General features: G+C 52.3%; 1 protein-coding gene across 5 annotated transcripts in view; it reads right to left on the reverse strand.

Annotated features, from left to right (window-relative positions):
* Positions 1-7,690, reverse strand: part of APBA2 (amyloid beta precursor protein binding family A member 2) — a 272,181-nt gene extending 264,491 nt beyond the window's left edge. For 2 of the 5 annotated variants that reach the window (XM_045448857.1, XM_045448856.1), the window contains exon 1: positions 7,009-7,093. The gene's annotated coding sequence lies outside the window, so the exon portion shown is untranslated. Of the gene's footprint in view, positions 1-7,008; positions 7,095-7,603 lie in introns of those variants that run through there. The other 3 variants (XM_045448855.1, XM_045448854.1, XM_045448853.1) reach the window with 3 other exon arrangements.
* Positions 7,691-15,268: the final 7,578 nt, after the last annotated feature.

A 15,268-nucleotide genomic window follows, 5' to 3' on the forward strand; every position in this document is an offset into this window, starting at 1 on the left:
TCCAGGGGTCCCCCCAAGGCAGGCACCGACACGAAGCCGATGCAAGTCAGAGGTGCCTCTGCAGGCATCACATCAAGTCTAGAGGCACCAGCTCATCGCTGATTAAGCACAGACCAGCCTGTGATCAAGAAGAAAACCATTACTTAATGAAATGCAATTAACTTAGAAGCCGAAATCTGTTAAAGCCCAAAGGACAGACACAGTCAGGAGTTCTGGGTCTGGAGGGGCTTCTGCTCTCAGAGTTTCCGACCCAAGAAACACCTCAGAGACGTCCCCACAAGAACCAAACGCAGATGGCACATCCATGCTGCCATACGTTGGCATGCTCCTCTCCAGCACCCAAAGGGCAGAGAAAGGCCACAAGCAGAATCTTCACAGTACATACACAAAGAAAGGCGCAGCTGGTAGGGGCTGTGGGTCAGGCTTAGCCCACCACCGCTCCCTGGAGAAACAGCCATCCACACGAGCAGGCTGCCTCAGGGGTGCGATCTAACAGGCCGGGTGGGCAGCATCAATTTCCCATCCACTGGTCAGCTGCCCGCTTTCACTGTTACCAGCCAGCACCAGTTAGGGACCCAAGGAGTTCCTGGTGTCTGAGGCCCATCGGGCAGGCTGGGGAGAAACACACACACACACACTCTCTCTCTCTCTCTCTCTCTCTCTCTCTCTCTCTAACCCTGATGACTGGCACTGATCAAGCAAGCACTTTACTGTAACAAAACGCTCGCCCACATCTTACCTCACTTCATCTGCATAACTCAGTGTAACTCAACGGCTGGTGCGGAAGGAAGCGCAGACCTACGTGTGCCCTTTTAAGAAGGATTTAAGTCTGAGGAGCGGCGATCGCTGGCTGTTGGGAGGCAGACCAGGGCTTTCTAGAGCTTCCAATTCCTAACACAGGCCCCGCTCCTACTCTACCCCACCCATGACAGCTGTCACCAGCTCTGGATAATACGGACAGATGTTAGAGCACATGGCTCACTTATTGCACCAAAAGACCGAGAAACGTAAAGTGTGTTTTATTTGAACAATGCACACACTTGCTGCCGGAGGACCTGAGAAATCCATCATCACTAAATGCATGCACTCACTCAGTTAATGGGGCTCCTGTTATTGAAACAATGGATTTTTCCAAGACAAGTGATAATCAAGCCAACAGGGAAAAACAATACATTATATATTTTTTATTAAATTAACGACGCATACAACAATTCAGAGAAATTCATATTTAGGGCTGCTTTCTGGGGAATCAATTCCAGGAATATAAATTTTAAATCAATTTTAAAATAGATAGATACAATGTATACATACATATATATAATATATATATATATATATATATATAAACGTGTATTATATATAGATATATCGCAACCGAGAATTCTAAATGCAAATATCGTTCTCCTCACTATTCACTTATTAGAATTTTCAGAACAAGGGCCTGAGCATTTCAGAGCCAAGTGACTCTCCGCACAGTTAATTCTTGGGGCAGGAAGTGCAAAGAATCCATGTTAGCTCCAAGTGCAAAAAGGAAAACACCTTACAGACCCGCCAACAGTGTTAGCTATTTTGCTGGGTGGCAAGCTCCCAACCCTCTCTCTGTCCCCATGAAGGGCCCCCGGGCATCTGTGACATGTCCATGACTCTCCAAACACCAACCAGCACTCACGTCCCACTGGTCACAAGCTATCAGAGTCTCTAAGCACATGTTGAAAATTAACCCTTGTATGTATCACATGAGTGGTCATAAACCCTACTCACACCCACCCAGTTTAAAAACTTAGTATGATAAGAACTAAGCTGCAGTGGGATGGGAAGTTTGGGGGAGAACACGGGCCTTGTGCTCTCTCCAACTGAGGCCAGAATCCCAGCTCTAACTGCCCTGAAGGTGCTCTCGGGCCAGTCACAGTCGCCTGGTCTTCAGCCTTCTTGCTGCCAAGATGAGACAACAGATCTGCCTCTCAGGCAGATTTGGGATTAAATGGGAAATTATTAAAAATAGCAAACACCGAGGAACAGAACTCAACACACAGAAGTGCCCACCAACTGGGTGTTTAATTGGGTTGGTTTCTCCATCAAAAACCATCTTCAGATGGACTGCTTCAGTTTTCAGAACCCCACCAGACGAAAACATTTTCTCAGTCGGTAGATGCAGGAAACTCAACCGCATGTTTTTTTCCTTCTTCATTTTGATCTTTCAGACACAAAACAACAGATGTAGCACTTAACCTGAGAACAGCACTTTGGAGTTTACAAAACACCTACGCTACATTCTCTTACAAGGCTGTAGTTGAAACTACCAAAACCTGACCCTTCAAACTCCCCAGTAAAATAGGAAAAACCACAACAGGCCTGCAGGCCACATAGGGACTCCACGAAGCCCTAGCCGTGGTAAAGATACCTCGCATCAGTTCAATCCTGGGGCTCACCTATGCCCCCAAAACAACCACAGGCAAGAGCTATAATGTAAGTATGACAGATGAGGAGAAAGACTCCCAAGGCCGGTGACCTGTGCAAGGCCCCAAGGGTTAGTGGCAGAGGCAGGTTCTCTGAATCCAGTTCTCAGTACTCCAAACCCCATCCTCTTTCCCAATCTCATGCTGCCTTCCTCCTTATAAAACCAACGCACCTTCCCAGGCAAGGCCACGGCACAGGCACATAGAATCAGGTTGGGGGAGGCTTCTGGAATGGAAGGCTGGCAAACGGGCAGGCAGGGCTGCTGGGAGCCCTGAGATGTCGGGTCTGACGTAAGGTACAAGACAAGCTTAGAAATATCCAGATGGAGGAAGAAGGGAACCTGGGCAAGAGGATGCCTCATTCCCAGCGCCTCTATCTCCCAGGTGACTGTAGGGATAACGCAGGGCTGGCTCTGGCAGTAGGAACAGCCCTAGTGCACACCAAACAACCAAGAATCCAAAAAGGAGTTTCTGTGAAGAATCAGAACACCCACTCCTTGGGCCGGCTTGCCTTTCCAACCGTGTTGTCTCCTGGCCTATGTGAAAACACGCCTGCACTGTATAATTCCCCAGCTCTTTCCTGTCTGCCCACTGAGCACAAGGTTCTGTGCAGAGCTCTAGGAAGGATCCACCAACCGTGAATACAAATGTGACTAATGTGACTACAGCTCAGTTCCAGCCCTGGGTCTTAGAAAAAGGATGAGCAGGGAGCCAGGCTGAAGGGAAGAAGACCCCATTCCCGGGGGTCTCACTCATTCATTCATCCACCACGTAGCACTGAGGGTCTATGAGGTGCCTGGTACTGTTCTAGCTGCCAGGAATACAGAGGAGAACAAGGTCTTTACATTGGAGTGGTAAGAAGCAATTAAAAAAAAAAAGCAGCAGCAAGGGGTGCCTGGGTGGTTCAGTCAGTTAAGTGTCTGACTTCAGCTCAGGTCATTGTGAGTTCGAGCCCCACATCAGGCTCCATGCTGACAGGGGGGAGCCTGCTTGGGATTCTCTCTCCCTGTCTGCCCCTCCCCCACTCATGCTTTCTCTCTCTCTCTCTCTCCCTCTCTCTTTCTCTCTCTCAAAAATAAATAAATAAATAAACTTTAAAAAAAACAGTATGGAAATAACAAATCAAAGGTTAAGTACTAAGAAGAAACACAAAGCAAGGTTAAGAAGAAAGGGGGAGGTGATGGAGGGAACTGGCACAGAGACAGAGATCTGTGAGGGAGAAAGCAAAGTGGACACCTGGAGGCCATGCCAAGGAGGGGGAAAAGCAGGTGCAAATGCCCTGAGGCAAGTATGATCTTGGCAAATTTGAGAACCAGGGGATAAGAGGAAAGCAGTCCACATTTAGCTGGGATCATCAAGGATGGACACAAGGGCCCCAGGCCAAGGTGGCAGGCAAGGACAGGGTGGGAACAACCCAGGACAAGCCTGGGCAATGATCCTGTCTGCCTAGAGGAACCAGACCAAGGGAGGTGCATGTGGAGTAGGCACTGGGAAGCCACTGAGGACTTGAGCAAGAAACACCAGACCTGGCCTAGGCCCCATCTGCTGAGAGGCAACCCTGCAGCCCAACTTAAAAACCCCAGAGCCAGCCAAGAAATCCTAATTCACAGAGCAATGGCACCCCACCAATATGGAGGGCTCCCAAGCAGACTGGGGAACCATAAGCCCCATGGAGACAGCCTGGCTTTGTGACCTTGAGGTTACTGTCCTCCCTGGGCTCCCTCGTGTGTCCGAGAGAGGACAGGGAGAGAATGAACTGACTTCAGGAAAGGCGAGGGAAGACAGCCCACGCCAGCTGACTCAGCCTATGCCAGCAGGCTCCTCAGAGACACAAACTGGACCCAACCCAGGTGGTGGGCGGGGGACACAGAGAGGGGGATGGAGCCACAGAATCCTCCCTGTGGGCACATGGTCCAACCACCAACAGGCACCTGGGCCGCCTTTTGGTGAGCAATCATCAGATGGGACTTACGTTAGGGACTGAGCTGCATGACAGTCCATGCCTACACCTGCCCATTCATCACGGCCACCTGGCAAGGTCAGAAGTATTGGCACCTGGGCTCTGCCTCTCTCCATTTCTCTAAGGCCGAGTTGCAAGGCAGGCATGCTCGTTTCTGCCACTTGTTCCAGAAAGCCCTTAAGGTCAGCAGCTGATGTGTTCAGGGCCTCTGTGCCCACCTGCCCTCCCCTGACAACAAAGGTTTCTCCAAGAGTTCCAACTGTGGTGTCACCAGAGGCCCTCACCTGTTGAGTCACCAGGTCAAGCAAGCCGAGCCAAGATAGGGAGAAGCCGAGGCCTAGGGGGTCCCCCGTGTATCTCTCCCCCGACACAAGCCACACAGTCACCCAATCCAAACAAAGTCCAGCCTGATGCCAACCTCCCCATCCAATGTGTCTTTCCTCTGAATTCCTCAGTTGTGTCTAGGAAACATCAAGGTGTTTTAGCGCTCCCTCTCAGCTTCCAGGGGTGCGACTGGTGTCTTTTACAATTATCTTTTATTTTTATCCAGCATTTCTTAGCTCAGTTGGCAAATTGAATTATTTATGCACCTCCATTTCACAATCCATCCCCACCAATTATTCCTGTGAAACTAATATTTTATATTTAAAAAGGCGGCAGGGAGGGAGACAACCACTCAGAGGATGATCATGCAAACAAGTTAACGAGCCACACTCGGCCTTGGGTGTCCGAGGAAGCACATACCGGGGAAGAGAGTAAGAAGTTGACCACCACAAGCTTCACTCTCCTGACAGGCCTACCCCACCTCTCTCTCTCTCTCTCTCACACACACACACATACACACACACACACACACACACCCCATCTGGTTCAGCCTGCACATCTCCCAGGCGCAGAAGCCCAGTACTGGCTGGAGGTGGAAAGGCAGGCAGTGGGGGGAGGGGCACCACAGTGCCCCCTAACAAACGACAAGAGGTCTGGAGAGAGAGCCACCCACAGAAGACCCTGGCAGTGCCCCATCACTACTGCCATCACCAGACGCAAGCCCCGCTCTGGACACCACTCCAAGGGTCTCCTGGCCAGTGCTGGGGGCACCCCCTGGAGAGGCTGCCAGCTCAGGGAGCTGACCTCCAGCAAGCTCCAACTGGTCCACTAACTCCCTGGACGCCGCCCAGAGTCCCAGCAGCTCCCAAGCTGATGTGGTCCTTCATCCAGGAGACCCACTCCAGCCCAGGCTGTAGACGCAAGCAGTGGAGATCGCCACCCTGGAGTGAGGACACAGGGCAGGACATCCTGGCAGCTCTGGACTAAGAAACAGGACTGTGTGCCTTGCATGGTGGCGGCTGCCCACAGGAGGAGAAGCCCCCACTATCACCTCAGCAGGAGGAGGTCTAACCCGGAGGCCGGGTACCCACGGAGCACCTCATATGTGTACTTCAGGAAAAGTCCCGCTTCTTCTCCGGAAGCTTGCGGGTCATCATTTCTAAAACCACTGTTGTTTCTTAAACCGACATTGGGTGAGGGGGCAGTCCCAGAAAAGAGGGCAGAGGCTGAAGAGGCCAGGGACCACCCCACCCACAGGAAGAAGTGCTGGGATGGGATTCCTGATTGGGGGTACTTCACTGTCTGCATGGCCATTTGTGAGTTTGTTTTAACCGCAGATTTGAGTCCGGTCCCTGTCAGGCAGTGAACGAACTGATCTGAAAGAATTAAGTCCTCCTCCTGCAAGTAAATACGAAGTTAAGACCAGCAGGCTCAATCTCAGCCTCCGAGCACCGGGAGGCTCAGATAGGGCGGGCCCCTCGCGGGCGCCCTCCGGACCTTTCCTCGGCGCCCGGCCCCGGGCAAGTTCCCCTCCAGCCTCGGCACACCAAGGCCCGCCGCCCGACCCGACCCGCGCCGCGCAAAGCCCGGCTTGGGGGCCGGGGGCTCGATGTCCGCCCGGATCGTCGGTGGCCCGATGCCCCAACAGCAACCTGGCCAGGCTGTGCCCTCCGTGAGGCAGGGGCCGACGCGAGTGGCGGGTTGCGCCGCACCCCCAGCCCCGTGCCGGTGGCCCAGGGGAACCAGGGGGTGGAATTTTTAATTGAGGAGTTTTTCCCTCTGGGCCTCATTATAAAGGGAAAGTGGGGGGGGGGGGAGGGGGGCGAAGATCGGGGCTGGCCTTCCCGGGAGGCAGGGAACCCATAAGCAGCCCCAAACTCAGGACTTGCTCTGCACGGGGACTTGGTGCCAGCGCCAAGCGGGGCCACGGTACGCACCAGCGGCCCGGCCAGCCCGGCGGGACCGGAACGGGCAGCCACCGCCGGCCAGCGCCCCTTGTCCGCGCAGGGTCGCCCCTCGCCGCGGCGCCCCCCGCCGGGCATGCGCTAGCCTCCGGCTCGGCCTCGCCGCGCCCGCCCGCCGGTCGGAAGGGGCGCCGGTCCGCACCCCCAGACTCCAGCGGCGCCCGGCGGCGCCGCAGTGCCGCCAGGTCCGGGGGGCAGCGCTCGGGCCGCGGCATCCGCGCCCCGCCCCGCGTCCCGGGTCCCCCCACCCCCGCGCCGCTCCGACCCGGGAGCCCCCAGGCTGCGGCCGCGGCCCCCAGCTTACCTGGGCCGGGCGCCGGGCTGCGCGGGTCCACGGCAGCCCCCGCCCCGCCGCCTCCGGCTCCGGCTCCGTCCGCGAGGCCGAGCGCCCGGCCGCCGCCGCAGCTCTTTGTGAGCCCGCGCCGAGCCGCACACCGAGACTGCTAATGAGCCCGGGAAGCTGAATAGCAGCGGGCGCGCCCCGGACGCGGCGTACGGCACGCAGGGCCGCCTCTGCCGGGCGCACGCGGCGCGGCCGCCCGGCGCTCCCCGCACCGGCCTGCGGCGGCCGTCCGGCGCCCGCACCACCGCCCCACCCGGCCTCGCCCGCCGCCCCCCACCCACAGCGCCGGCGAGCCGCGCGAGTCGGAAAACGCCCGCGGGCGAGACCGTGCGGCGGGAAGAAAGGGAGGACAAAGATGCGTTGATGCCCAGCCCCCTCCCCGAGCCCGGCGCCGGGACAGTCGGCGGGGCGGGCGGGCGCACCTGGGGCCCCGGGCTCTTCGGGGCTGAGCTCGGGGACCGGGACCGGAGCCCGGGCTCTGGAAGCCGCGGCGCCCCGACACCCCCCCCCCCACGGGACCCTGGGGAGCACACAGATTCCCGGGAGCGCCCCGGACCTGCCGGATCGGGAGCCGTAGTGGTCTGGTCCTCTGGCAGGTCGAACAGGTGACGGCGAGCTCCACCGCGCCCGCACTCTGCCCCCGGCGCCGCGCTGCCCCCTGGCGGGCTCGGGAGCTCGTGCAGCGTGGTGGGGCCGAGGCGACCGCGCCCTGCTCAGCCCCGCGCGGCCGCGTGGGGAGGCCCCAGGCGAGAAGTCCTCGGGGGTCACAGCCTCTCGGGAAAGCCCCATCTGGGAGGGGAGGCTCCCCCACCGCAGACCCCCCAGTCGTGGGCTGCATTCCAGGTGTCCACTCTCTTGTAACCACCCATCACCCTTGTTTCTAATGCCCAGTGCGACCTGAGCCCTCCACTGCTGACCTCCCCTACCTGGAGCCTCGCGGAGCCTCCTCTCTCCTCGCTGTCCTGAATGCAAAGGGCCCTAACCTCGTCCATTTCCAGATACCCACACACATCCCAAACAGCGTCGGTGATGCCCCCCCCCGCCCCCCGCCCAGAATGTGAATAATCCCCCCTGAAGTCCTTGAAGGTTGTGCTGGAGACGCTAGTGTCACCTTTGACCCCTCTGGCCTTTTCATTCAGTCCTGGGGCAGATGTAAGCTGTGGGCTATACCTGGATGCCTTGTGCACAGGGTGCCTTGTATGCTCAGGGCAGAGGCTCAGGTACCTCCTCCCCCATATCCTGCTTATTTGCCTTCTGTTTTCTTTTCTCCTTTGGCTTGATTAGGGTGAAAACGAGGAGGGCCGCAAAAGGAAGAGGAGGCCTGGGTGGGGGGAGGGGCTCCTGCAGCTCTGAGGGCCAGAGCTGAGACCCTGAGGAGAAAGAGCTGGGTAAAGCTAAATCCTGAGCCTGACTGGCACTAACAGCAGACTTGGTGTGGTCTTCCTGTAGCCTTGGGCAACCTTCCACTCCCCAAACCTCTCTCCCAGCCCAATAAACACTCACAATGACCCAGAGGGCCAGAGCCTCCCCTTAGAGGAGAAGCTGGTCCTGGCAGGGCAGCTTTGTAGCCCAAGTGCCAAACAAAAGCAGAAACGGCAGAGCCCAAAAGCAGGCCAGGGGCAGATTCCTGACCTACCACCCCTTGCCGCTTGAGGTGGGCTTGTCTCCACTGTTTGTGTTCCACCTACTTAAATATGCTGTTCATCTAGCCAACAAAAAGTTCAGCTTCATCTAGCCTTCTAGGGGCCCAGCTTCCCACCCCACCCCCCACCCTGAATGTCAATCACTGGATAGCAACAATTGGGAAGAAATGATTCCATAGCCTTAAATGTCAAGTATGGAATACAAATGCTTTCATCTTCTTGCCTTTCTCCCATGTGGTCAAATCTGGGAAGAAATGATTCCATAGCCTTAAATGTCAAGTATGGAATACAAATGCTTTCATCTTCTTGCCTTTCTCCCATGTGGTCAAATCCTGTAGGAAACCAGACACCTATGCCTAGAGATGATCTGCACAGCCTTGTGCATCTGTGGATAGGGGTGGGTGGCTAATTCTGACCTGTTCCCTTCAACAACTCTCCTGAAACTCTTCCCATGGGCAGCCTCTGGGCTAACCCTGGTGTTGGACCCCATCCCTTCACGCAGGAGCAGTAGTGGCTGATGTCCACATTCCACAGGGTCAAAGGCACAGGCCTGCCTCCACCTAACTCAGGACTCCTAAATCTGGTGAGCCGTAGCCAACCGTCACTATTGAGAGAATTTTGAAAGAATTTTGGAGGAGAAAAGGCCTCTGTGTCTTCCACAAAACTAAAAAGCCATAACATAAAAGATGCTAAATTTGACTTCAGAAAACTTCCTACATAGCAATCATCACCGTAAGCAAAGTCAACACAAATAAGGAACAAAATACTGTATTTGCAACTCAGATCGCTAACAGTTCATTTCCCTAATATATACATAGCATCAAAAATAGATAAGAAAAAAGAACAATTCAATAGAAAAGAAACAGACAAAGATATGGAGCAAACAGTTCACAGGAAAAGAAATACAAATGACTTTTAAACATCTGAAAAGGTATCCTTCTTATTCATAATTAGAAATGTGAATTTAAAAATACACCTGGGGCACCTGGGTGTCTCAGTGGGTTGAGCATCAGAGTTGGCTCAGGTCGTGACCTCAAGGCTTGTGAGTTCGAGCCCTGCGTCGGGCTCTGTGCTAACAGCTCAGAGCCTGGAGTCTGCTTCAGATTCTGAGTCTCCCCCACCCCCTCTCTCTCTCAAAAATAAACATTAAACACACACACACACACACACACACACACACACACACACATACACCTAAACACCATAATTTTTACCTATCAGAGACCCAGGAGTGCATCAACACAATATATCCTGAGGGCGAGGGGAAATTTTGGAAGCCTGCACTGCTCCTGGGAGTAAAAATTGGTACAACTTCAATAGAGGAAAATTTCTATTGAAATTACAAGTGCACAAACCCTTTGACCTAAAAATTCGGTTCCTAGGAATTTTTATACACATATACTACACACATGGAAGATAGCCATGAGCAGAGTTGTGTTGTTTGTGTGGTAAATGCCTGCAAATAGCCTTGATACCCATGAATAGGGGACTCTTCAAACCGTGAGGGCACATCTACTCAAATTATATGCAGCCATAAAAGGAGGGAACAAGGAAATATGATGAATTAACATGGAACATTCAAGATATATTGTTTGAGAAAAAAAGAACAAAGAGAAGAAGGTGTATGTGACATGCCCGTGTGTGTAAAACAGACAAGAAAAAAGAGAGCATATGCATGTGTGTAAGCAATCATAAAGCCTCTGTTGAAGGATCATAAGAAACTAATAAATGTTGGTCATCTATGGAAAGGAAACTGGTAGCTAGAGCAGAAATGACAGAATGACCTTTTACTGATTATATTTTTTGAAGTATATAATATTATTTATCTTAAAACAAAAATTTAAATTATCTCTCATAACCATGATTCTTAACCCTTTGTTTTTTTAATGCTTTATTTTCGAAAGAGAGGGGGAGAGACAGAGCATGAGCTGGGGAGGGCAGAGAGAGAGGAAGACACAGAATCCGAAGCAGCCTCCAGGTTCTGAGCTGTCAGCACAGAGCCCCTTGCAGGGCTGGAGATCATGACCTGAGCTGAAGTCTGACACTCAACCAGCTAAGCCACCCAGGTGCCCTGATTCTTAACCCTTTAAAGGGTAACAGATTTTTGAAATCTCTGGTCCTTTCCCAAAGGGGGGGAAAAAAAATAAGACACTCTGATCCAGAAACTAAAGTACATACACTGCCATGACTCCAAGATTGGACCACAGGGCCATGCCACCTACCGCCACTTGGTGGCACCATTCATGAATTGCAAGCTTGGTGCCAATACCATTCAGACGAGAGGATCTCCTCGCCAGGACAGATTTCCTACAGGGCATTTATAAAGTGGAGCCAAAAACTTGTCAATTCCTCAGCACTCACCATAACTTAGTTGTAAAAAACAACACACGCCTTCCTTATATAGGGCAGAAGATTAATGCTCTGCCTTGTTGGCTGGGGAGGACCTTCCCTTATAAAACTCCTGCATGACAGAATATTAATTTTTCTTCCTAAGCTGAGTGTATAAATGGGTTTGACTGATAAAGACATGTCCTCTGTCTGTGGGGAGGGTAGACTGATAAAGACATGTCCTCTGTCTTTGGGGAGGGTAGAACAATTCATCTTCCATAAAGCTACCACTAGGCCACGTTGGGTCTCCCCTCTCTTGTAATTCTGCACACTTGAGCTTTTCTTCCTTACCCTTTCAACTCTTCATCCTCGTGTGGTCAAAATACCTTGCACTGGCAGCCAAGGGTCCTCAGTTCTGACACCAGCTAAGGCACCAGCCAGGACAAGGCCTCAGGTAGATCGCCTGGAGCCTCAGTGGTATAGTTTCCTCCTCTGTTCAGGTGAGGAAGTTGGCCCCCCAAATCCCCAAGGTTCCTGATGTATCAGAAGAAATGTCATCTAAACTACCCCTGGAGAATCTCTTCATTCTTTTTTTTTCAGGATTTAAGTCACTGGGAAAATTCACCAACCACAACACACTCTGGTTCTTCCAAGACCCAGTGCTTTACTTTAGAAAACACAGAGATAGAGTTGCCTGGGTGGCTCAGTCAGTTAAGCGTCAGCTTCAGCTCAGGTCAAGATCTCACCATTGGTGAGCTCAAGCCCCTCATCAGACTCTGTGCTGACAGCTCGGAGCCTGGAGCCTATTTCAGATTCTGTGTCTGCCCCTCCCCCACTTGCACTCTGTCTCTTTCTCTCTCAAAAATAAATAAACATTAAACAAAAATTTAGAAGACACAGAGACACACAGCATGAAAATGCCTTGACAACCGTGGAAGCAAAATATCTTCCTAAAAAGGAAATACCATTGATTTTTTTTTTTTACCGATTTCAGGACACAGATTCTGCACCAAATTCCAGACTTTTATAGCAATAAATGGATTATTATAAACAATGAAACCTCTGCCTCCTGACCATCCAGATCCTGGCCTTGGGAGCTACAGAGAAAAGGATCCGGGAACATTGGAGCACAGCGCTTACCCTTGCATTGGACCTTTGAAGAGGGACCCATCGTGTGGGTGCTGGCATGAGTCTGGGAAAAGCAGAGGTCTGTTGTTTCTATGAGAGAAGATGCCCATTGCGTTTTGATAACAGCACAGGGCAAGAAATCACCACAGTGCAGACCTTCTTTATCGTACAGACTCTCTAGTGTAGATAATGGAGGGGAGATAGTAGAGACCGTGAGGTATGAATGTGGGTAGTATGTTGGTGCAGATGGGAGGTGGATCGTGCAGCAGAGAGAGCAGAGTGGACCAAGTGTGATACAGTCTGGACAGTCACTTGAGCATGCCTACTTACAAGGAATGGGACATGTCACCACCAACAATCTCAGTGGGGTACAGAGGATGGGCCAGATCATGACAGGCACGAGGCTTCTCTGAAACCCTTTATTACGTGATCTTGATCAAGGGGGAAGGTTGTTGGAGGTAGGTCAGTCTTCCCAAGGAGGTGGGGCCTCTTGGTTGGAAAGGACTGTGACTCCAACTGCTGTTTTCTAAGATGCAACAGGAAGGAAGCCTCAGGGGGACAGGATAACCCAGATTGAAACCTGGAGGGGCATCTGCGACAGGACTCCAGGACCCACCCTGACAGTTCTAGAGAGGTCTGCTTTGGGCGTGTCCAGAGGGCATGTGTTTGGGGATCAGTGGCCAGGCATGGCCATAGACTGGGGGCAGAGCCCACTGCGCAACTTCATCAGAGGGGGACCAAGCAGGGCCAAGAGGACCGGCAGGGCCCATCTTGAGGGCTCTTGTTGGTATCGAGAAGCTTCTGCCTTCAAGGTCTGACTGCACCTGTTCTGGATCTGCTAAGCATTTGGAAGGGATCTGCACCCCTTCAGCAAGAACAGTTTCAAACAAGATGCTGATCACAGACTGAGCATTAACAATTAACAAGAAAAGGTAAATTTTGTAACTGGTATTTGTGAGGCGGGTGGTATGATAGGGTAACACATCCTTGGCTCTGGGCTATGGGGTTCATCTTTTTGCTTTTCCCTAAGCACCAAGACCATCAGATAGTTTGTGTAGCAATGAGTTGCCCTTCTTCTGGTAATGGCCACACAGATGTTCCTCTGAGGAACTGCACTTCCCTTATCCTCAGTCCCTGTAGTTTAGGAGAAGGGGCCCCTCCGGCCCACTCACCCCTCCCATGGAATGGGTACCTGGAACGGGCACATGAGTTGGGTCAACCCAAATCTGTATGTTCTTTCCCCCTGACTTCAGGGCTTTGCTCAGGGGTAGGTATGTGACCCAAGTAAGTCCCTTAAGATTTAGTCCTGGGGCACCTGGGTGGCTCAGTCAGTTAAGAGTCCAACTCTTATTTTGGCTCAGGTCATGATCTCTCGGTTTCGTGAGTTTCGGCCCCACATCAGGCTCTGTGCAGTGTGGAGCCTGCTTGGAATTCTCCCTCTCTCTTTCTCTGTCTCTCTCTTTCCCTCTCTCTCTACCCCTTCCCCCACTCATGCTGTCTCTGTCTCTTTCAAAGTAAATAAATAAACTTTAAAAAATTTTTTTAAATAAAAAACAGAAAGATTTAGTCTGAGGACTTTTGCTGAAAGTACTGTGAAAGAGACACACTTTCCACTGAGATTGTACACAGTAAGGATAATGCAAGCCTAGAGCTGTCAGGGCCCCCACGTGAATGGGGCCTGCTACAGACTAAAGCTAAGACAGAGGAAAGCAGGGCTGAAGGGAGGAGTAGGCCATGATGACCTCATTTGAAGCTCTGGATCCAGCCATGCCTGATCTCCCTGTTGCTAGACTTTTCAGTTATGTAAGTCAGTTTAAGCTGAGTTTCTGTCTCCTGTGACTTTAATCGTCTTGTCTGATACAATGAGAATCATGAGGGTTATTCATGGTAGCTTCCACCAAGTACTAGGAAGAAAGAGAACCAAGAGATTCCAGAAAAAGCAGCAGCATTTACTGTCACAGGGCCTATTTCAGTTCCAACGTTTATTTATTTTTGGGACAGAGAGAGACAGAGCATGAACGGGGGAGGGGCAGAGAGAGAGGGAGACACAGAATCGGAAACAGGCTCCAGGCTCTGAGCCATCAGCCCAGAGCCCGACGCGGGGCTCGAACTCACGGACCGTGAGATCGTGACCTGGCTGAAGTCGGACGCTTAACCGACTGCGCCACCCAGGCGCCCCCTTATTTCAGTTCCAAAAACAGTCTCACTTGAGCACCCGGAGAACCTTGGAACCATGTCTTAAAAGGAACTTTGAAAACTGGGTGCATAAAGCTTGCAGAAGGAGAGCTTCAGGGAGGTCTTCAGAGAACCACTTCTGTAGCTGGACCAGTTATCGTACGGGGAAGCACAGACCCATGCTGGATCACAATGGGGTCCACGGTGGGGGTGTTGCTGTACAGAGCAGCTTTGCAGTCACTGGTGCTGGGCTCTGCAGGGACCTTCAACATTTGCATGGGCTCACGTGGTGCTCAAATGAGGGCTCCAAGCACAGCTGTACAATGTGGCTTTTCCAGGGGCAGGACCCCCAGCTGAATGACTTCACTCCAGGTTCAGAGTCCACCTTGTCTCCAAACCTGCTGTCCTTGGTTTACACAAGATGAACCACATTTCCCAGTCACACATCAGAACTTGGAGCCTAACCCTGGCAGTGTCTGGAGACATTCTGAGTTGTCACAGATGGGGCCAAAGTTACTGGCATCCAGTGGCTAGAGGCCAGGAGTGCAGCTAAACAGCCACAATGCTCAGGACAGCTCCTCACACAAAAAGCAATTTGGTCCAAGCCCAGATGTCAGTAGTGCTGAGACTGAGAAACCCTGCCATATTATCTTCTAATGTGCCCATTTATCTACATGAAGAAAATCTTATGAATACCTAAAAGTTAATCACATGCAGGGAATTACTTAAAATAACAAAAAGCCATTACTATATTTCCATGGCATGGGAAGATGCAGAACCAGACAGTGGCAGGGCTGTGGCCCCAGACTTAAGTCCTGGTCTGAAAGAAGCCTGACCCATGGTTAGGGCAGGGTCCTCTTCATAGCCTGTTGAGTCGTCGTGACTGGCCGCTCCAGACCTGAACAGTGACCCTTGTGAAGAGCTGCCCCCACACCCAGACAGAGGGC

Source organism: Leopardus geoffroyi, chromosome B3 (genome assembly GCF_018350155.1).
Source record: "Leopardus geoffroyi isolate Oge1 chromosome B3, O.geoffroyi_Oge1_pat1.0, whole genome shotgun sequence".
Taxonomy (NCBI): Eukaryota; Metazoa; Chordata; class Mammalia; order Carnivora; family Felidae; genus Leopardus; species Leopardus geoffroyi.